The sequence below is a fragment of the Doryrhamphus excisus genome, chromosome 1 (assembly GCF_030265055.1).
Source record: "Doryrhamphus excisus isolate RoL2022-K1 chromosome 1, RoL_Dexc_1.0, whole genome shotgun sequence".
Classification (NCBI taxonomy): Eukaryota; Metazoa; Chordata; class Actinopteri; order Syngnathiformes; family Syngnathidae; genus Doryrhamphus; species Doryrhamphus excisus.
The window spans coordinates 29,066,659-29,089,933 of record NC_080466.1 but is presented as its reverse complement, the minus strand read 5'-3'; the positions used below and the strand labels follow the sequence as shown (position 1 = coordinate 29,089,933).

Here is a 23,275-nt window from a genome sequence, read left to right as displayed (position 1 = left end):
AACGCTTAATGCACTTCTCTCGCTCGCCCTGTTTCATTCACAAACGCGAACGCACATGCCTTCGGGGATTATTATTTTTTTTGTTGTTTGTTTACTTTATGTCATACGTTGTCGTTTGTACATTCCATGACTATAACACCGACCACTTGCCACAACTTTAGTTACGCATTAAGTTATGGGGTGCCGAATGTACTAGATAAAGTAATCCCTTGCCATATTTGCAGTATATAAATTAATAATATATATTATGTATTTATTATTAATAAATTAATATTAATTAATTAATCATAGATATTATATTATTAATTAATATATATTTAGTATATATGTATTATATATTAATATAATATACATTTAATGTTAAAAATATATATATATTAAATACAATATAAAATAATATAGGTATATATGGTATATTATATATTGTTAATTAATTAATATATATTTATTATATTATTATATAATAATATAATATAAAATGTATAGATATATAAATATAATAAAAACATATATAATAATAAATACAATATAAAATAATATAACTATTATATTTTGTTTTAATTAATATATATTTAGTATATATGTATTATATAATAAAATATAAATTTAATATTAAAAAATATATATATAATATTAAATACAATGTAAAATAATATAACTATTATATATTGTTAATTAATTAATATATTTTTTGTTACATATATTATATTATTATATAGTATACTATCATATATATATATAAATATAATATTAAATACAATGTAATATTATATATTCATAATATAATAATAATTAATATAAATTAATAAACTGCATTCTCCATTTTTGCTGCTGTTACTGCTTTAAGTGTAAGATACACCTTCCCTGTTATATGGCGTAGCATTTGGCTTTATTAAAATGTTTTGTTATGCAAATTTGGAGAGGCAAATAAACCGAATGCAATTGGAATATTTGAGTCCATGTATTCATGGCTATTGTCATCACAGTCCATTATTTTGTTTTTGGAACGCATGAGCTCAACCACACTATCGTCAACTCATTTATTTATCTCGTATCGCCGACAACCACAATCAATGTGCTGCCAGCTGAATGGAGTGGTAGTAAATATTGTATGTTATCATTTTGCATTTTGACCACATATGGCTTCTGTTGATGTAGACCTCCGTATGAGGATCATCAAGTTGCAGGACAGGTGATAAGGCTTTACCTGACTTTTCCTCAGGCTGTGGAAGCTTTATAAATAGTTACAGATTAATCAACTAATAGTTTCTGCTCTATTGTGTTCATTTGAGCATACAGTATAATGGGTGTGATTTGGGGCCCTCATTAAGCCGCCCTGAAAGCGTCAAAATGTCAGAGGCAGGTCTGGCATCACTAACAACATATTCTTAAATTAATAGCTCTCAGTCAAAACTGCATTATTATTTTGATACATTCATGAATTTTCTACTGCTTGAGCTGGAGCCTATCCCAGCTGTCTTCGGGCAAGAGGCGGGGTACACCCTGGACTGGTGGCCAGCCAATCACAGGGCACATATAGACAAACAACCATTCACACTCACATTCATACCTATGGACAATTTGGAGTCGCTAATTAACCTAGCATGTTTTTGGAATGTGGGAGGAAACCGGAGAAAACCCGGGGAGAACATGCAAATTCCACACAGAGATGCCCGAGGGTGGAATTGTCCAGTAAAACTGTGTGGCCTGCATGCTAACCACTCGTCCAAATTCCAGTGTGTAAACACAAAATTCATCACACAGCAACTGAACACTCAGAAGGTATACATGAGGAAATATATAAACATGTACCAATACAAGTTTACATGTATTGTGTCTGGTCTCCTGGTATATACAGTGAAGAAAATAAGTATTTGAACACCCTGCTATTTTGCTATTTCTCCCACTTAGAAATCATGGAGGGGTCTGAAATTTTCATCGTAGGTGCATGTCCACTGTGAGAGAGATAAACTAAAAAGAAAAATCCAGAAATCACAATGCATGATTTTTTTAACAATTTATTTGTGTGATACAGCTGCTAATAAGTATTTGAACACCTGAGAAAATGAATGTTAATATTTGGTACAGTAGCCTTTGTTTGCTATTACAGAGGTCAAACGTTTCCTGTAGTTTTTCACCAGGTTTGCACACACTGCAGGAGGGATCTTGGCCCACTCCTCCACACAGATCTTCTCTAGATCAGTCAGGTTTCTGGGCTGTCGCTGAGAAACACGGAGTTTGAGCTCCCTCCAAAGATTTTCGATTGGGTTCAGGTCTGGAGACTGGCTGGGCCATGCTAGAACCTTGATATGCTTCTTACGGAGCCACTCCTTGGTTTTCCTGGCTGTGTGCTTCGGGTCGTTGTCGTGTTGGAAGACCCAGCCACGACCCATCTTCAATGCTCTGACAGAGGGAAGGAGGTTGTTCCCCAAAATCTCACAATACACGGCCCCAGTCATCCTCTCTTTAATGCAGTGCACTCGTCCTGTCCCATGTGCAGAAAAACACCCCAAAAGCATGATGCTACCACCCCCATGCTTCACAGTAGGGATGGTGTTCTTCGGATTGTACTCTTCATTCTTCTTCCTCCAAACACGCTTATTGGAATTATGACCAAAAAGTTCTATTTTGGTCTCATCTGACCATAAAACTTTCTCCCATGACTCCTCTGTATCATCCAAATGGTCATATGCAAACTTAAGACGGGCCTTGACATGTGCTGGTTTAAGCAGGGGAACCTTTCGTGCCATGCATGATTTCACATCATGACGTCTTAGTGTATTACCTACAGTAACCTTGGAAACGGTGGTCCCAGCTCTTTTCAGGTCATTGACCAAGTCCTGTCGTGTAGTTCTGGGCTGATTCCTCACCTTTCTTAGAATCATTGAGACCCCACGAGGTGATATCTTGCATGGGGCTCCACTCCGATTGAGATTGACCGTCATGTTTAGCTTCTTCCATTTTCTAATGATAGCTCCAACAGTGGACCTTTTTTCACCAAGCTGCTTGGTAATTGCTCCGTAGCCCTTTCCAGCCTTGTGGAGGTGTACAATTTTGTCTCTGGTGTCTTTGGACAGCTCTTTGGTCTTCGCCATGTTACAAGTTAAAGTCTTACTGATTGTATGGGGTGGACAGGTGTCTTTATGCAGCTAACGACCTCAAACAGGTGCATCTGATTCAGGATGATACATGGAGTGCAGGTGGACTTCTAATGGGCAGACTAACAGGTCTTTCAGGGTCAGAATTCTAGATGATACACAGGTGTTCAAATACTTATTTGCAGCTGTATCACACAAATAAATTGTTAAAAAATCATGCATTGTGATTTCTGGATTTTTCTTTTTAGTTTATCTCTCTCACAGTGGACATGCACCTACGATGAAAATTTCAGACCCCTCCATGATTTCTAAGTGGGAGAAATAGCAAAATAGCAGGGTGTTCAAATACTTATTTTCTTCACTGTATGTACACCAGTAAATCAGGTTCTTTTCTAGTTTGTGGAAACAATGGTGCCTTAGCGTAATATGGCAAAGGGTCGCATCGATTAGCTCGTTGGAGCCTATCACAGCTGTGGACGAGAGGCGGGGTACACCCTGGACTGTTCGCCAGCCAATCACAGGGCACATATAGACAAACAACCATTCACACTCACATTCATACCTAATGGACAATTTGGAGTTGCTAATTAACGTAGCACAGGGGTGGGCTAACTTTTTGACTAGCAAAAGGTTGGCTCAAGTCATGATGCCAGGTTGTATTTTAAGTTTCAATTAAATACTTTGGAAAAAATGTTCGGGCCGTATTTAAACACTTGGTGGGCCGGATCTGGCCCCAGGGCCATAGTTTGCACACCCGTGACCTAGCATGTTTTTGGAATGTAGGAGGAAACCGGAGTACCCGCATGCACAGGGAGAACATCCACATAGAGATTGAACTTGGGTCTCCGAGCTGTGAGGTCTGTGCGCTAACCACTCGTCCACCGTGCAACCCATGTTAAACATTATTATAAGTTGGGTTACGAACAAGTTCCGTTCCTACGATTTACAATCTAAGTGGAATTTTAGTGTCGGAACTCGTATTTTAATTAACGCTTAAGTCAGTCACATGGTACAGAGAACCCATCAAGGACATAAAATGCAGTAATAAAAACACTAAATACAAGAATTAAATGAAACGGTAATAAAAAAAAAAAGAGAGAGCACAATCCCTTACCTTTTTATCCCTTTTTCTAATCTCAGCCAACGCATCAGGAAACTCACTGCTGCTTTATCTTCCCACCAGCAGCTTCACCTTGAACCTTATGCAAATTGGCACAAGCCTTACACGGCATAAACACTTTTCCTTTCCAACCATCTCCTGAAGGGACGTAAGGCTCACTGGGACCTAGTGCTGATTCTGGTCTTCCAGCCAAAACACGAGCAACCTTTCCAATAATCTCAATAATAAGACCGCTACACTGTTGCTTCCATAGGAGCACATCCTTGAACATGCTCAAGGATAGGATCTTTAGGCTTTATGATGCTCGGATGCTTGCAACAGTTATCAAGTATGTAATATATTTCGTTAATTTTGAAAGTCAACCTCTTTTGTTTTCATTGATCCTTTATTATGCTCAAGGATACAATCTTTATCCTTTGATGCTTGCAAAAGTTACGCAGTGTGCTTGAACACATAAAGGCCGTATCTGTACAGAGGAAGCAAATCGGGGAAAGTCAACCTCTTCGTTACTTCATTGATCCTTTAACATGCTCAAGGATCTTTATCCTTTATGATGCTCGGATGCTTGCAACAGTGACGCAGTGTGCTTGAACCCGTCAAATATGAAATATATTTAGTTAATAATGAATTTTCGGATGCTTGCAACCGTTACCCAGTGTGCTTGAACACATCAAATATGAAATATATTTAGTTAATAATGAATTTTATTTTCCGAATATACGGTATTGTACTTTGAACACCCCAGCCATAAAGTCCGTATCTGACAGTGTCATATCTGTACAGAGGAATCAAATCGGTGAAAGTCAACCTCTCTGTTGCTTCATTGATCCTTTAACATGGTCAAGGATACGATCTTTATCCTTTATGATGCTCTGATGCTTGCAACAGTTACGCATTGGGCTTGAACACATCAAGTATGTCATATATTTAGTTAATAATAGATTTTCTGATGCTTGCAACCGTTACGCAGTGTGCTTGAACCCGTCAAATATGAAATATATTTAGTTAATAATGGATTTTATTTTCCGAGTATGCCGTATTGTACTTTGAACACCCCAAGCCATAAAGGCCGTATCTGTACGGAGGAAGCAAATCAGTGAAAGTCAACCTCTTTGTTGCTTCATTGATCCTTTAACATACTCAAGGATACGATCTTTATCCTTTATGATGCTCGGATGCTTGCAACAGTTACGCAGTGTGCTTGAACACATCAAGTATGTAATATATTTTGTTAATATTGAATTTTATTTTCCGAATATGCAGTATTGTACTTTGAACACCCCAGCCATAAAAGATATATCTGTACGGAGGAATCAAATCGGGGGAAGTCAACCTCTTTGTTGTTTCATTGATCCTTTAACATGCTCAAGGATACGATCTTTATCCTTTAGGATGCTCGGATGTTTGCAACAGTTACGCAGTGTGCTTGAACACATCATATATGAAATATATTTAGTTAATAATGTTTATTTTCCGAATATGCGGCATTGTACTTTAAACACCCCAGCCAGAAATGGCGTATCTGTCAGTGTCATATCTGTGCAGAGGAATCAAATCGGTGAAAGTCAACTTCTTCGTTGCTTCATTGATCCTTTAACATGCTCAAGAATACAATTGTTATCCTTTATGATGCTCGGATGCTTGCAACAGTTACGCAGTGTGCTTGAACCCGTCAAATATGAAATATATTTAGTTAATAATGGATTTTATTTTCCGAATATGTGGTATTGTACTTGGAACACCCAAAGCCGTAAAGGGCCTACAGAGGAATCAAATCGGTGAAAGTCAACCTCTTGCTTCATTGATCCTTTAACATGCTCAAGGATACGATCTTTATCTTTTATGATGCTCGGATGCTTACTTTAAACACCCCAGCCACAAATGGCGTATCTGTCAGTGTCATATCTGTACAGAGGAATCAAATCTGTGAAAGTCAACCTCTTGGTTGCTTCATTGATTTCTACATCTGTGTCCCACTTACGTGGCGTCAAAAGGCCCAGCTGTCAGCTGAACAACACTGCCAGGGGATCACGCGGTAAGACGAGGGTGGGAGGGGGTTACTTGTCAGTGTCACGGCCCCGTCAGCCTGGCCCCCTCGTCAGCGCTCTCCAAAGCTAGCATCAAGAGAGGCTGTCGTTGCCGTTTATGATCAAGAGCCACCGCTTTGCCGGGACTCCAAAGTTACTGTGGCAACCCAGGCGCGGAGAACTGAAAGTGCAGGTGCTGAGCACGTGGTTTCCGAGCCAGCCGAGGACACGGCGATAAGCACTGACTCATGAACACAAGAGGGAACACTGTGTGAACGTGTCAAAATTCCATGTCGTTTTTTTTTTTTTTTTTATGAGGTCGTACAGAGGTCGGCACCAACGGGGACTTTTAATGTCAGCGAGGCCAGATGTGGACAAACCGGGTTTCCGGAGACCCGATTGTCGAACAATCGGCCAGACCGCGTTGGGAAAAAAAAAGGCGAAAGCGTGTAGGTGGCGTCCGTGCATGTGTTTCAACATTCGGGTGTGCGTGGGCATGCGGGATGTCGGCGGACGGAGAGTAAAAAAGAAATCGAGCACAGTCAAGAGAGAGAGAGCCTCGCCATGCATGGAAAGCGTACAGCGAGTGTTTTTTTCCACACACACACAATGGGGATTTCTCGTCGCTGATCTCAGCGAATTCTCGTATGAATATTCATAAAGACCTCTTGTCTTCGGTAAAAGCTTCCGTGTTGTTCCACACCGCGGGAAAGCGTAGCCGCCGAGTGCTACTCAATGTTTCATTGCAACTTCCTGTATCAGTGTGTCCTGCACTATAAAAGCCTTATTTTTTTGTTTTGTTTATGTACCCAATTATGTTGATGTGATTTATCTGGCATGCATGTGTCATTATCTCTGATTTACATTTTTGAAAATGTGCTCGCACATGCAAAAAAAAAAAAAAAAAAATCCAGCCCGGAGCGCTTTATGTTTATGAATAAGTAAATAGAATTTTCCCGTACGGCAGACGCTCCATTTGCCCACCACTTGGGGCTATGTTTTTTTCCCCCTACTCTCACATGGTCCCCAATAACATAACACACACATACCTATTACCCCTTCGGCTTAACGGGCCTACTTCCACCCCTCACCCGGTTTTTGCATCGCCGTGTATTCCTGCATCTCTTATGTAACCCGTAAGAAGGAGGGCAAAGCACGAGGAAGCAGGCTGTCTTTATGTGCCGGCTTCATTGAGCCTCACTCATGCCCAGGGGTGCGTGTTAAACCCCCCTGCAAAACTGCACACACTGGAAAAACATACATAAAGACAAGCGGCAAAACCCTCAGAGGCAAAAAAAAAAAAAAATGCAACCCTGCTCCTTTACAGTACCCTGACCCATGCAACCACATGCATAGTTTAAAGCGCAAATGAATAGGCTTAATGCGTCTGCACCTCTTTATGAGGAGACATTCTGTTCCCTTTTATCTGTCGGTAAACTAATGCAGGGTAAGGGGGGGGGGGGGGCTGGCGAAAGGGCTTTTATTGTGAAATGGATGCATCCTAATGGGTAAGAGTGAGAAAGCGAGAGAGGAAGTGCATGAATGTGAGAGAGAGAGAGAGAGAAAGAAAGAGAGGTGGCACTAATGGAATGCAACATCATCCAATCATTTTTCAAGTCCAAATAAATCCAAAAGGCTTTTTTTTATGGCAAAAAATTTGCAGTACTTGTGAGGCGATGTACAAGTGTACACAGTGTGACGTAACTATGGGGAATCAAATCGAAAGTGAAAGTGAACCTCTTTGTTGCTTCATTGATCCTTTAACATGCTCAAGGATACGATCTTTATCCTTTATGATGCTTGCAACAGTTACGCAGTGTGCTTGAACACTCCGTCAAGTATGTAATATATTTTGTTAATAATGAATTTTATTTTCCAAATATGCGGTATTGTACTTTGAACATCCCAGCCATAAAGTCCGTATCTGTCAGTGTCATATCTGTACAGAAGAATCAAATCGGTGAAAGTCAACTATGGCTTGATGATGATAATGATAGGACCGCACACTTCCGTCAAAAGGTTGAGTGCCGGATTTTTCCATTGGGGGGTTATTAAGAGCACATCAACGCTCATTAATGTTTCATAGAGAAGTGCCACTAGAACATTGTAGCTGGTAAATACCTGCAATAAGCACCGGCTTGGCTTACTTCAGGCATTGCATGGAATTTGCATGTTCCCTTCAGGTGTCGGGTTTCTTTGCACACAGCATTACAGACGAGCAGGTTCACTGAATCGGGAGTTAATTGGTGTGAGTGTGAACGTGCATGAAGCTGATGGATTCAGATGATTTGGAATCTACAGTTTTGTCGCTAATGGCGATGGTTCTATTTCGTTTGAACGTGCATTGGATTACAATTGAACGCATCGCATAATCAGTTCACAGTTCCACATGTCCAAAAGAGGAGTAGGAAGAAGCAGAGCTTATTAAATCCTACCCCTCCATCTGGTACTTTTATAATCGGTAACTGTTACATTTGTTCACTTCCTGCTTTCCTAATATAGTTTAAGTTTTTTATTTATTTATTCTATAAATAAAATATATTATTTAATATATAAATAATATAAATATAATATATAAATATATTATTAAATATAATATTAAAATATTTTTAATAAATTCCATTTTTTATTTTATTTTTCTTTTTTTACAAAATACAAGGTCTTTTTTTCAGGGTCTGTCTAACGTTTTTTGCACTACACTCGCGGATCGTCCCGTGTCTTGCCGGTTCTCCGGTTCAGGGTCTAACTGACTGTTTTTGGACTACACTCAAAGGATCGTCCCGTGTCTTGCCGGTTCTCCGGTTCAGGGTCTAACTGACTGTTTTTGGACTACACTCAAAGGATCGTCCCGTGTCTTGCCAGTTTTCCGGTTCAGGGTCTAACTGACTGTTTTTGGACTACACTCAAAGGATCGTCCCGTGTCTTGCCGGTTCAGGGTCTATGAGATTTATTTGGGTCTACCATTTGACTTTCTTCTTGTTCCATCGCCCTGGAATTTGCATATGTGGCTCCACCCGTTCAAAGAGAGAAAGCTTTTTTTGCCTTTGCCATCAAGAGATCCAAGAGTGCAAATTTTTCAGCTGGTCTTAACATTTTTATAAGGAATATGTAAGCGCCATGTTGACTTTTTCCCCAAGCACATGTCCATTGTGCGCTGGTCTAATTAAAGGTTTAGTAAATTAATCTTAGTCGGCAGCTTCCCTACCCGGTTCTTTGTGTTGGCCTTATCCACTTGACCCGATGGCCTTTGTTTGCATCTCACCTGTTGCCCCTATCAGATCTAAGTCTAAATGTCAACACTAGCGTCCCTGAACTGAGCACTAACCACCATCCTCATGTCTATTATTCAGCAGCCGTCTCGGGTGACCCCTCATAAACACCCTGTTATCATTTAGGATCCAGTGTCTCATTAGCGGCCCATTCAGAGTCCTCAAATATTGCTTTTGTGGCTTCAGCGGGTCCGCCACCTGCCGCCGCAGTCATCCGACCGATCAATCGATCATCCGCTGGCCGTCAGTCACTGGCTGCCTTTCTGATCAGTTCAGGTGCTTCCGAGGGAAACCGAAGACGCCACAGCGGCCTCGGTGGCGCCGTGTCAGGTTTTCATCTTCCAAGATCCCCCGCAGGTCTCCGTGGCAACCGTGGAGGAAGCGCATGTACATGGGCGGCATCAAGCGAACAGTCATGCCGCGTGTTGTAGGATCAGGGCGGGCAGCAGAGACGTTTGTGTTGTGTTCTTATAATTCGACTCTAGGATATTTTTAGATCAACAAACTTTGTTTGTCCTTTGACCTTCCATTAGCACTAGACTTCAACTTCAGGCTTCAACTGAGCCAGATCTTGATGTGCTTGGTTTGGGGAGCACCCAGTTTTGCTTCAGCAACTCCACGACGACATATTCGGAGGTCTTTGTGTTGTGTTTTTGTGCAAAGTTCCGGTGTGACTTTTAGTACCGAACCATAATGATTTGTACGGAATACGGGGAGCGCCACGCTAACAACAAGAAACAAATAATACTTCACCGATAAACGATGCGTAAAATGAAAGAGCCACAATTTAATGATCATATTTCTGAGTAATTAAAAAGAAGGCATCGGAAAAGTCCATGAGAAATAAGGATGCATCGGTAATGTGAGTGATTGCTCAGAATAATTCCAGTTATGGATTAAAAGCCTTGGTTGGCATTAAAAAATGTTAAATGTTTGACATTTACCTTCGCATTGTTGCTACTGATCCGGTTGTGATTCACTCGGGCAAAGACGTTATTATTCAGAGAAACGCATTTGCGAACCACAAATTATTTGTTCTTCGAATTTTGTGGTTTTTTTGTTATTGTTGCAAAAACTCATTCAGCGCAGTCGGTAATAATGCCTAAATATTTCATAATACACCCAAAATCTTAATGCATGACACTATGTAGGAGGGGAAAGAGGAAGGGATGATAAATATAATTAAATACATTAATAAATAAAAAATAAAAGAATAAAGTGGAAGTGAAAAACAGTAGTAGTTGGGATAGCCGTGATTATTTAATTTGAGGTATTTTAAAGAATATTTTTCTTCTTTTCTCTTGCATACTTTTTATTTTTCATTTGCCATTCAACCTGTATTGGTACATATTTGTATATTTAGGTATACCTTTTCAGTGTTAAGTCGCTGTGCGATGAGTTAAGTGTTCTATGTAAGATGACACTGAGTCAGGCTGTTATGTTGAGTAATACAACGTAACGAAATGCATTATGGCAAAACAAAAACATGATTCCTTTAACCTATATTGGTGCATGTTTGTATATTTAGGCTCAAAATGGAATAACATAAATGAACCCGAAAATAAGTAAGTTATTGGAACCTTTTTTTTAAAGAACTTGGAGTATGCATAACTTCATGTATTTAAGTACTTTGAACATTCGGGATTACAGTTTTGATAGAACTCGAAAATATTATTTTCAATGTTGTACCTCTTTTTGTATTCGAGAAGTTGGTGCTGACCACCAAGCTTGACTTTTTTCACTAAAGTTCCATCTGATACTGGCGCAGTTGGTCCCAATGCAAGTAGACTATAATGTCATAACGACATTTCTCCATTTTTGCCTTTCGGTTATTTGGGTAACTTGGAGTTAGTCTGTAAAAATGTAATTGATGGGAATGCCTGTGCAAAAGGTTTTTTTTTTTCTTTTTTTTTTATCTGACTGGTTGTTTTATAACCATGAAGTGCTTTCTTTGTTTTTGCCGTCGTTTTTTTTTTAAGGGAACATCCGGTGAATCACTTGCCTTCCAGACATGTACTGTACAACACAATACAAACGCTAGCTTGTATGATTTTCTTTCTCTTTTTTTGTGTGTTTTGCCACCATTGATGTTTAAGAGCGAGCCGAGGTCAGACTAACATTTCCCAATAATCCCACCTCTCTCTTTCATCGTGATCAAGGCCGTAATGATAGTGAGACTATTTTTATGTCAGAGTGATTCTCCGCTCTGATTCATAACGGAAGCAAGGCTATGTTGGAGATAAATGGATGAGAAGATGGAAATCATCGTGTTCTTTTGATTGGGAGAACCAAGCGCCATCCTTTCCCTGTTTTTTCAGTAGACAGGCGGCCTCAGCTGGCCAATGAGTGGTGTGTGCTGCCAGCCGCCCACCTGGTGACTAGGCCCATGTGTGGGCGCATACGGCGGACAGGCTCCAGTTCTGCTTCCAGCCTCGTCTCAGCATTTAGCATGCTGTAATACTTGAGAATAAACTTTTCCGGTATTTTTATGGTCAGGTTGTTGTGTCCACGTCTGCGTTTTTGATGATGTTACTATTGTATACCAAGTATTATATACCATAAATTACGGTGTGTAAGCTACGTTTTCTTATATAGAACACTAAACTCATCACACATAAACTTAACACTCAAAAGGTATACGTAAAAAATATGCTAACATGTACCAATACGAGTTCCCCTGGTGGACATAGGCAGTATAACGAGAATAACATGATTTATTCAACCTGTATTGGTACATATTATACCTTTTCAGTGTTAAGTCGCTGTGTGATGAGTTTAGCGTTCTATGTAAGATGACACTGAGTCAGGCCATTATGTTAAGTCATGACCCCGCAATTTCAAATGGGTTGACAAGCTCTTTGAGTTATTTCATAGCTTATGATTGGCTCTTGTCAAAGAGCTGCCTGGTCCGAAGCTACTATTATTTTTTCTTAACAAGTAGGCAAATCATTGGAAACATTGTACATTGTCATTGTAACAGTATAACTATCTTACATAGAACACTAAACTCATCACACATAAACTTAACACTCAAAAGGTATACGTAAAAAATATGCCAACATGTAACGCTAACGAATAACATGATTCATTCAACCTGTATTGGTACATATTATACCTTTTCAGTGTTAAGTTGCTGTGTGATCAGTTAAGTGTTCTATGTAAGATGACACTGTGAGTCAGGCTGTTATGTAAAGTAATGACTCTGCAATTTCAAATGGGTCGACAAGCTCTTTGAGTTATTTCATAGCTTATGATTGACTCTTGTCAAAGAGCTGCCTGGTCCTCCATTAGGGTGTCTAAGCTACTATTTTTTTTTTAACAAGTAGGCAAATCATTGGAAATCAGGAGGTCATTGTAACAGTATAACTATATCTTACATAGAACGCTAAACTCATCACACATGAACTTAACACTCAAAAGGTATACGTAAAAAATATGCTAACATGTACCAATACAAGTTCCTCTGGTGGACATAGGCAGCATAACAACATGCATTATGGGAAAACAAGAATAACATGATTCATTCAAACCTGTATTGGTACATATTTGTATATTTAGGTATACCTTTTCAGTGTTAAGTCGCTGTGTGATGAGTTAAGTGTTTTATGTAAGATGACACAGTGAGTCAGGCTGTTATGTTAAGTAATGACCCTGCAATTTCAAATGCCCATTTTCATTGCCAAAGGACTACAAAAGAAAAAAAAATGAAACTCCACAAAAAAATGAAAGTTAATTTCTCTTTCCATTTCTTTCCCCAGGCAGCCATTCCTTCCAAGGGCATAGTGACCTCTAGACTTGCTAAATGACATATTTCAGACAACGACGACTTTGTCTTTAGAGCAGTCAGTCCGTCTGAGCACCAAACTGAGCACGTTTGGTGGCTTCGTGGAGATGAAATATTAGACCTGTATAAGAAAGTTTAAATGTGCCAGAATATGTACTGGCTGAGTCAGTCGGCATCTGTCAACATCAGTGGTGCTTATACCGAAATACCATAAGTATCTTTTTTAGCATCTTTCAAACAGATGAGCTGGACGGATGGTGTGAATGCGTCTCTGGAACCTTTTATTCCGATTTGACATTGTCCTCAGAGTAGTATTACATTAGCACTATTTGCATACATATTGAAGTCTGGGTGTACTTTGTATAAGTCATTCTGGTCCTTCTTTCTTAACTTTGTCAATGCTTTGCTTTAATATATATAGCTTTGTCATACACTAGAATGTCAAAATTATTCGGCTTTTTAGATTTCGGTCTTGCTAGAAGAGTAGACGCTGCTAGTGATGGGAATTGTAGCTCTTCTAAGGGAACTGGTTCTTTTGCCCCGGTTCCCTAAAAGAGCCTCGTTGGGGAAAATGGGGAAAAAAATCTTATGCAATATAAAAAAAAAAAATATGAGAATAATAAACATAAAAAAACAACACTAACAAAGATAATTCAGCAAGAATAGAATTAAAATATTATGAGAATAAAGTCATAATTACCAGAAGAAAATTACAAAAATTATAACAAAATACAGAAGAATATAAGGGATGAAAAATATTCAAAATATTAGGAGGAAAAAAGTCGCAATTTAACATGAAAAAAGATGCAATTTCATGAGAATAGACTCATAAGGAAAAATGGCCTGTGTAAAATGTAAAACAATTTGCAATTTTACAAGACTAAACTATGACCAACTAAAATTAGTTATGTCCAAATATTATGGTAGTAAAGTCGAGAACATAATTTACAAGAAGAAAAATAATTCTAATAATAAATAAATTAGTACAATAGCAGTAATGCTGTAATTTCACAATAATAAAGCCAAAAAGTTTAAATATTAAAGAAAACATTATTTTTAAGTGTCATGCAACCTGCTTATGTGCATCAAATAACCAAATTTGATAATAAAAAAAAAAAAGCTACCTAAACTATCAAAAGGTTGGCTCAAGCCATGATGCCAGGTTGTAATTTAAGTTTCTATGAAATACTTTAGAAAGAACGGGCAGGCCGTATTTAAACACTTGACGGGCCGGATCTGGCCCCCGGGTCATAGTTTGCCCACCCATGACCTAGCATGTTTTTGGAATGTGGGAGGAAACCGGAGTACCCGGAGAAAACCCACGCATGCACAGGGAGAACATGCAAACTCCACGCAGAGATGGTCGAGGGTGGAATCGAACTCGGGTGCCCTAGTTGTGAAGCCTGCTCGCTAACCAAAATACAGTGTGTAAAATTAATTTCTAATGTTAAACATAAACAGATATTTCACGAGAAGCAGAGCTTGGGGGAGAGCGGCTTGCAGCCATGCCCATATAAGGAAAGCCGCTCGTTTGTGACATCACAACGGGGCAGTTTTTACCACGCCTCTTGAAACAGAGCGTTTTGTGCCATACTTAACTTCTTTCAGGGCTCACTTCCAAATGCGGAAACCTTATCTGAATGTTTGGCATCGTTTAATACGAGAATACAACATTCTAACTACAAGAACTACTAGTACTACTATATCATTGACGATGATATCGTCAATTAAGACAAGTTGTCTCTTCCAATTACTGCCTTTGCCCCCCCGTTTTCACACAGGCAGCATGTTCTGTGTGGAAACGCCACGTGTCGCATGGAAGCAACTGTTTTGTTTGGGTTTTTTTTTTTTCTGCCGCCTGCTGACAGTTGGCCCTCTGTCAATCACCACAGCTGTGGATTAGTGTACGCTGACGGCTGGCCCTTCCTGGGACCGAATGCCCTGTCCTTCCTGTCAGCACCTTTCAAAATGAATATTATATAATTGTGCAACCTCTCCTACTCCATCATTTTTTTTTTGCTTCCATTGTCTCTTTTTTTTTTTTTTTTACCCCCCGTAGCACAAATTGTGGGTCATCACAGCAGAACACAAAAGGTCTGAGTCGGCGAGTTGGCCTTCAAATGTAGCAAGGATGCAGGGGAAGTGACAACTGGAGTTGGAATATGACTCCCTAGTACAAAAAAAAACGAATCAATTTTCCCCATAAATAATCCATTCTACATACAACAATATTAACAAATGGCTCCCTTCTTGTTGTGGATTACGGCCGCATCAGTAGAAAGCATTTTTATGAAGGATTTTTATTAGGAATTTTTGTTAGAATTCAAATCTGCTATATCCGGAACATTACAGTAACATTACTGACACCTAGTGACCAGTGTTGAGTACTACACATCATTTATTGCATCTTTGAATGCGTCTTCTGAATGCCTTATTTGTATTTTTGAAGTTTTTATGCTTTTAAAATGCTTTATTTATGTTTTTGACATAGTAGTAAGTATAGTACAAGAAGCCGAAATAAGGATTTGAAATTCATAACTTTATTGACTTATTAAATAACATCACAGTTTCTTGTTGTGGATTACAGCCGCATCAGTAGAAAGTGTTTTTATGAAGGATTTTTATTAGGAATTATTGTTAGAATTCAAATCTGCTATACCCGGAACATTACAGTTACATTACTGACACCTAGTGACCAGTGTTGAGTACTACACATCATTTATTGTATCTTTGATTGCGTCTTCTGAATGCCTTATTTGTATTTTTGAACTTTTTATGCTTTTAAAATGCTTAATTTACATTTTTGACTTAGTAGTAAGTATATTACAAGGAGCCGAAATAAGGATTTGAAATTCATAACTTTAGTGACTTATTAAATAACATCACAGTTTCTTGTTGTGGATTACAGCCGCATCAGTAGAAAGTGTTTTTATGAAGGATTTTCATTAGGAATTATTGTTAGAATTCAAATCTGCTATACCCGGAACATTACAGTTACATTACTGACACCTAGTGACCAGTGTTGAGTACTACACATCATTTATTGTATCTTTGATTGCGTCTTCTGAATGCCTTATTTGTATTTTTGAATTTTTTTATGCTTTTAAAATGCTTAATTTACATTTTTGACGAGCCGCACAATACTGAGGGATGACTTTATGAATATAGTGACACCTAGTGACCAGTATTGAGTACTACTCATCATTTATTGCATCTTTGAATGCGTCTTCTGAATGCCTTATTTGTATTTTTGAACTTTTTATGCTTTTAAAATGCTTAATTTACATTTTTGACTTAGTAGTAAGTATAGTACAAGGAGCCGAAATAAGGATTTGAAATGCATAACTTTATTGAATTATTAAATAACATCACAGTCTCGACAGTCTCGTCCAAGGTAGGTTTGAGGCCCTTGTGTTGTGCATAAAGCTGCGGACCCGTACGGTAAATATACGAAGGACGTGTATCGACAATCTTTACAGCCAATATCGTGCTACTATTCCATCACATGACATGTCATCTGGTTGATTGGCAATTCCTACTTTTACGTCCATCAAGGTCGGCGATGCATTTCAAACGCCATCACTCATGCTCGGGGGGGGGGGGGCTTTTGCAGGAGCAGTCTATACCGCCTTTCGCCTTGTCGCATCTGCAATGCCTCAGTCAGCTACCACTGCATTATGTTGCATTTGCATCTGCCTCTGCAGGAATAGCCCCCCCCCCACCTCTGTTTCTTCCCCTGCATACCTTTTTTTTCTTCACTCACCTTTCTCTCCAGTGTCAGGTTGAAAGGCCGCTATTCATTACAACAATGAATGTGCAATTACCAGGAAAGGTTGTTTTAAAAAAAAAAAAATCAGGGAAACCCCTTGCAGGAGGACCCCCCCCCCACCTCAGCACTTTTGCTCCCACCTCTTTTGCTCACTGTAGCGTTTTCCTGTCTCTTTGCATCACTTTCTCCGCATTGATACCCCCCCGCCACTTCTTCTTCCTCCACTCTGGGAGGGGGTGGGGGGGTTAGCCCTGTTAGATTTGCTGATGTTGACACAATATGCATTGCCACTCAGTCAACCCCCGTCCTGCTTGTCTGTGTGTAGTTTGTGCATGCATGCATGGGAGAGGGTGGGGCCGGGGGGGTGCGTCTGAATGACGATGCATTCCTTGCATCACATGATGAAGTCACATGTTCCTGAATGCAACTTCTTCAGCATGTTTAATACAAAAATAAATGATGGGTGTATAGTAACGGGTGCCAATGTTTTTTCCTGGGGGCCATTTGCAACCCACAACTGTTTTTTGAATGGAATATAACAAGTAAAATAGCAGCAAAAATTAAAAAAAAAAATCATATGCAATATAAAAAATATGAGAATAATAAACATAAAAAACAACACTAACAAAGATAATTCAGTAAGAATATAATTAAAATATTATGAGAATAAAGTCATAATTAACAGAAGAAAATTACAAAAATTATAATGAAATATAGAAGAATATAATAGAATGTAATGGATGAAAAATGGTCAAAAATATTAGGAGGAAAAAAGTCGCAATCTAACATGAAAAAAACTCGTAATAAAACTAAACTCGTAATATAATGAGCCAACTAAACAACAGTTGTAATCGAGAACATAATTTACAAGAAGAAAATAATTCTAATAATAAATAAATAATTAAATACAATAGCAGTAATGCTGTAATTTCACAACAATAAAGCCAAAATAATTGTATTCCAACAAGAATGTCATTTTAGTCGCATAAAGTTGAAATATTCAAGAAAACATTATTTATGAAAAACAAAATAAAGATGTCATTTTTTGGAAAAAGTTCAAATGTTATGGTCACAAAGTCAAAATATTATGGAATAAAGTCATTTAAATTATGTATAGAAAAAAAGAGATTATTTGCGAAAAATAATAATAAAAAAAATTGCAAAAAATTGTGGGAAAGACCAAAGTTCCTACTCATAATATGCTTTTTCCCTTTTGTAACCACATTAGCATATCTACTATATATGAGTGGCCCTTGCTAGAAGATATATAGGATGCAGGTGTACCATAGCGTAGTGTGTGCTGATGACATTGGCTTCCAATTTTATGGTGACAAAGTCAAAATATTATGGAATAAAGTCGTATGTATGGAAAATTTACGGAAATTATTTGCAAAAAAATAATAAAAATAAAATAAACTTAAAAGACCAAAGTTCCTACTCATAATATACTTTTTCCCTTTGGTAATATGAGTGTCCCTTGCTAGAAGATGTATAGGATGCAGGTGTACCATAGCGTAGCATGTGCTGATGACATTGGCTTTTATACAGGGTGCGGTGTTGACATGCCGTCTCCCTGCGTGGCCTCTAGTTACCAGCTGACTGTTCTGAAGCTGAACAGGGACCAAGCTGTTATTAAAGAGCTGTTTGTATTGCCTGCTGTTTTTTTTTTCATTAGCAGTAATCTTATATCACAGCCTCTGAATATTGCATGAGGTTTGGGGAGGCTCAGTTGTCGTGACACCTCTGTAATATTTTACCATCAAAGATGGATGAGCCTATTGTTCTTGGAAAATAGAGGGAGGCCTGGCATGGATGCCCAATGACGGTGACAGACGGTCAAGGGAAAAAAAAACGTATCGATGAGAAAGCACAGAAAATTGGGGATGAATGGACAACAACATCGGAGCAACGAGAAATTTCTGTCTGAAAAAAAAACGGAAAAAATGGCATTATAAAGAAACAAAGCAAAATGGCATTATATGTACAATTTTGTTACTTTACTTTATTTGCCTTTTATTTAATCTACAAATGTGTCAGATCATTTTGCCTGACCCTGTACCCTTTTATTATTTTTCGCAAATAATTTCCGTAAATTTTCTATACTTAATATAAATAACTTTATTCCATAATATTTTGACTTTGTCATCACAAAATTGGAAGCCAATGTCATCATGTAGTAGATATGCTAATGTGGATACAAAAGGGAAAAAGCATATTGAGTAGGAACTTTGGTCTTTCCCACAATTTTTTGCAATTTTTTTATTTTTATTTTTCGCAAATAAGTTCCGTAAATGTTCTATACATAATATAAATGACTTTATTCCATAATATTTTGACTCTGTCACCATAAAATTGGAAGCCACTGTCATCAACACACACTACACTATGGTACACCTGCATCCTATACATCTTCTAGCAAGGGCCACTCATATATAGTAGATATGCTAATGTAGTTACAAAAGGGAAAAAAGCATATTATGAGTAGGAACTTTGGTCTTTCCCACAATTTTTGCAATTTTTTTATTTTTTTTTATTTTTTGTAAATTTCTGTAAATGTTCCATACATAATATAAATGACTTTATTCCATAATATTTTGACTTTGTCACCATAAAATTGGAACCTCCATAAAATTGGAAGCCAATGTCATCAGCACACACTACGCTATCGTACACCTGCACCCTATACATCTTCTAGCAGGGGCCACTCATATAGTAGATATGCTAATGTGGTTACAAAAGGGGAAAAGCATATTATGAGTAGGAACAATTTTTTGCAAATTTGTTATTTTTATTATTTTTCACAAATAATTTCCGTAAATTTTCTATACATAATATAAATGACTTTATTCCATAATATTTTGACTTTGGAATTTTTCCCAAAAAATTATATAAATTTTTTGTTTGTTTCTCATATTACGACTTCTCAAAATAATGTTTTTTTTTGTAATATTTCACTTAATGCGACTAAAATGAAATTTTTCCTCATGTATATTCTCAAAACATTTGGAATTTTTCCTCTCATTGGAATACAACTATTTTGGCTTTATTGTTGTGAAATTACAGCATTACTGCTATTGTATTTTATTATTAGAATTTTTTCTCTTCTTGTAAATTACGTTCTCGACTTTACTACCATAACTCTAATCCCCCCCCCCAAAAAAAATTATGAGTCTATTCTCATGAAATTGCATCTTTTTTGCCAAAGCAGTAGCGCAGTAGTACCCAGTATTACTGCCGAAGCAGTAGAGATATTTGGGAAAAGCACATGATACACAAAAGGGGAAAAAGCAGGAACTTTATATTTATATTTATATTCCATAATATTTTGACTTTGTCATTATAAAATTGTAACTTTGTCCAAAAAATGACATCTTTATTTTGTGTTTGTTTCTCATATTACGACTTTTCAAAAATAATGTTTTCTTTTAATATTTCAACTTTATGCGACTAAAATGAAAGTTTTCCTCATCATTGTATATTCTCATAACATTTGGACTTTTTACTCTCGTTGGAATAAAACTATTTTGGCTTTATTCTCGTCAAATTACAGCATTATTGCTGTTGTATTTTCTAACTGTTTAAATTTTCTGACAAATGTGTGAAATCATTTTGCCTTACTGTGTAGTTTGTGGCTGAACATTCAGCTTTAAGGCTGAATTACGTAGTGCACTTGAACATAAACTGGGGTTGGGGGCGGGGGGGCATGATGTGTATTCTCATGGTAATAGGACTGTTCAGGTTGTCTTAGACACTTTGCGTCTCATATGCACAAAGACTAGGTAGGGTTAAGACTAGATAGGACAGCTCTAGTCTGAGAACTCAGTGCAACATGCAGTGGATTTATGGCATGTCCCGACAGGAAGTTGGGTACGATGGAGTGGGACGTCAGACCGGCAGCGATGGTTGGTTGGGTGGTATCGTCTTTGTTAGCATCGGTCATGGACCCACCTGTTACCAAGATGGTTGGGTCTTGTGTCTCTTAGGAAGCGATGAAAGAACAGCGTTGTATAGTAATAGTGGGTCCGTTCTTTCCAAGGTGGGGGTATTTGAGGGGTGACACACGATATTTGGACACGGGAACTCATTCTCACATTACGGCCTCCGTAGTGCGATGCTTCATTTACACGTGAAATATTTATGTTCTTAATTTAACCACCAGGCTGCTCAGGTGTCTCTTCCTCGCTTCCATAGTTCAAAGACCACACCCCTCCTGTCGTGGGACTGGTCGACAGGACCAGGATTTAGATACTTATGTATAGAAAATGTACAGAAATTATTTGCGAAAAATTATAAAATAATAATTTGTCAAAAATCTTGGGAAAGACCAAAGTTCCTGCTTTTTCCCCTTTTGTGTATCATGTGCTTTTCCCAAATATCTCTACTGCTTCGGCAGTAATACTGGGTACTACTGCGCTACTGCTTTGGCAAAAAAGATGCAATTTCATGAGAATAGACTCATAATTTTTTTTGGGGAGGGGGGGATTAGAGTTATGGTAGTAAAGTCGAGAACGTAATTTACAAGAAGAGAAAAAATTCTAATAATAAAATACAATAGCAGTAATGCTGTAATTTCACAACAATAAAGCCAAAATAGTTGTATTCCAATGAGAGGAAAAATTCCAAATGTTTTGAGAATATACATGAGGAAAAATTTCATTTTAGTCGCATTAAGTGAAATATTACAAAAAAAAACATTATTTTGAGAAGTCGTAATATGAGAAACAAACAAAAAATTTATATAATTTTTTGGGAAAAATTCCAAAGTCAAAATATTATGGAATAAAGTCATTTATATTATGTATAGAATTTTTACAGAAATTATTTGCAAAAAATTATAAAATAATAATTTGCCAAAAATTGTGGGAAAGACCAAGGTTCCTGCTTTTTTCCCCTTTTGTGTATCATGTGCTTTTCCCTAATATCTCTACTGCTTTGGCAGTAATACTGGGTACTACTGCGCTACTGTTTTGGCAAAAAAGATGCAATTTTAGAACCTGTGGTGTTTTAGAACCCGCAAGGCATGCTGGGTAACTTACTGTTAGGGACGCGTGCTCATGGACTCCGATTTTTACTGAAAATGGTTAATCTGAACAAAAAAAGGACTGTTTTTAATGAATTTCTTTGCAATTTGCATCATTTTACCAAACGGTGTGTGCTGCTAAGACGACTATAGGGGTGTTAGTTCATATCTAGAGGGCTCTAATGTTAAAAAGATCCATAAAATCAAGAGATGAACTTGACCTGGCATCATTTTACCAAACGGTGTGTGCTGCTAAAAAAAAAAAAAAAGCAAATGTGAAGACGACTATAGGGGTGTTATTTCATATCTAGAGGGCTCTAATGTTAAAAAGGTCCATAAAATCAAGTTGCGAGATGAACTTGACCTGGCATCATTTTACCAAACGGTGTGTGCTGCTAAAAAAAAAAGCAAGTGTGAAGACGATTATAGGGGTGTTATTTCATATCCAGAGGGCTCTAATGTTAAAAAGGTCCATAAAATCAAGTTGCGAGATAAACTTGACCTTGAATCATTTTACCAAACGGTGTGTGCTGCAAAAAAAAAGCAAGCGTGAAGACGACTATAGGGGTGTTATTTCATATCTAGAGGGCTCTAATGTTAAAAAAGGTCCATAAAATCAAGTTGCGAGATGAACTTGACCGAAAGCCCCGATTGCAACCAGTGACCTTTGATCTCACATACGGATAAAAAAATTCCACAGAGACTTCCCAGAATATTGGAACCAACGCCACATGTTCTTTTCGGTTAATACTGTAGTTAAGAGTGGAAATGGAACTGTACTACATCGGTAGGGGTACCAAGTTGTGCTATAAATAGCAGCTATGATGTTGAGACGTGTGTGTTGGGGGGGTGTGTAGAGCCCCTTCCCAAACATGGCGGAGTCCAGTCCAAATATAGCATAGCGCTGCGGTTCTTGCCTGACTTCTCAGATGTTGAAGTGGGAAAGGTGTTAGGAGACAAATCAGACGGCATTCCCGCTTCGTTTTACCGATTTTTTACCGAAAATTAACATGGAGTCCTTCAATCCCCCCCCCCCCCCCCTCTCTTCCAGTGCTCCTGTTACCTAGCAACCATCCAGGTCTTGCAAGAGAAAGAGGCATCATAGCGTGTGGCGTGTAAATGGGAGCATCGCGTGACGTGCTGATAGCCCCGCCTCCTCCAGTGAAGGTACTCGTGCAAATGCTTATA

At 38.1% G+C, this 23,275-nt stretch overlaps 1 protein-coding gene across 1 annotated transcript in view; it reads left to right on the top strand.

Annotated features, from left to right (window-relative positions):
* LOC131139614 (protein FAM177A1-like) overlaps nt 1–23,275 on the top strand; it is a 96,336-nt gene that overhangs the window by 57,605 nt on the left and 15,456 nt on the right. The window contains exon 8 of the mRNA XM_058089381.1: nt 23,139–23,254. The gene's annotated coding sequence lies outside the window, so the exon portion shown is untranslated. The remainder of the gene's footprint in view (nt 1–23,138; nt 23,255–23,275) is intronic.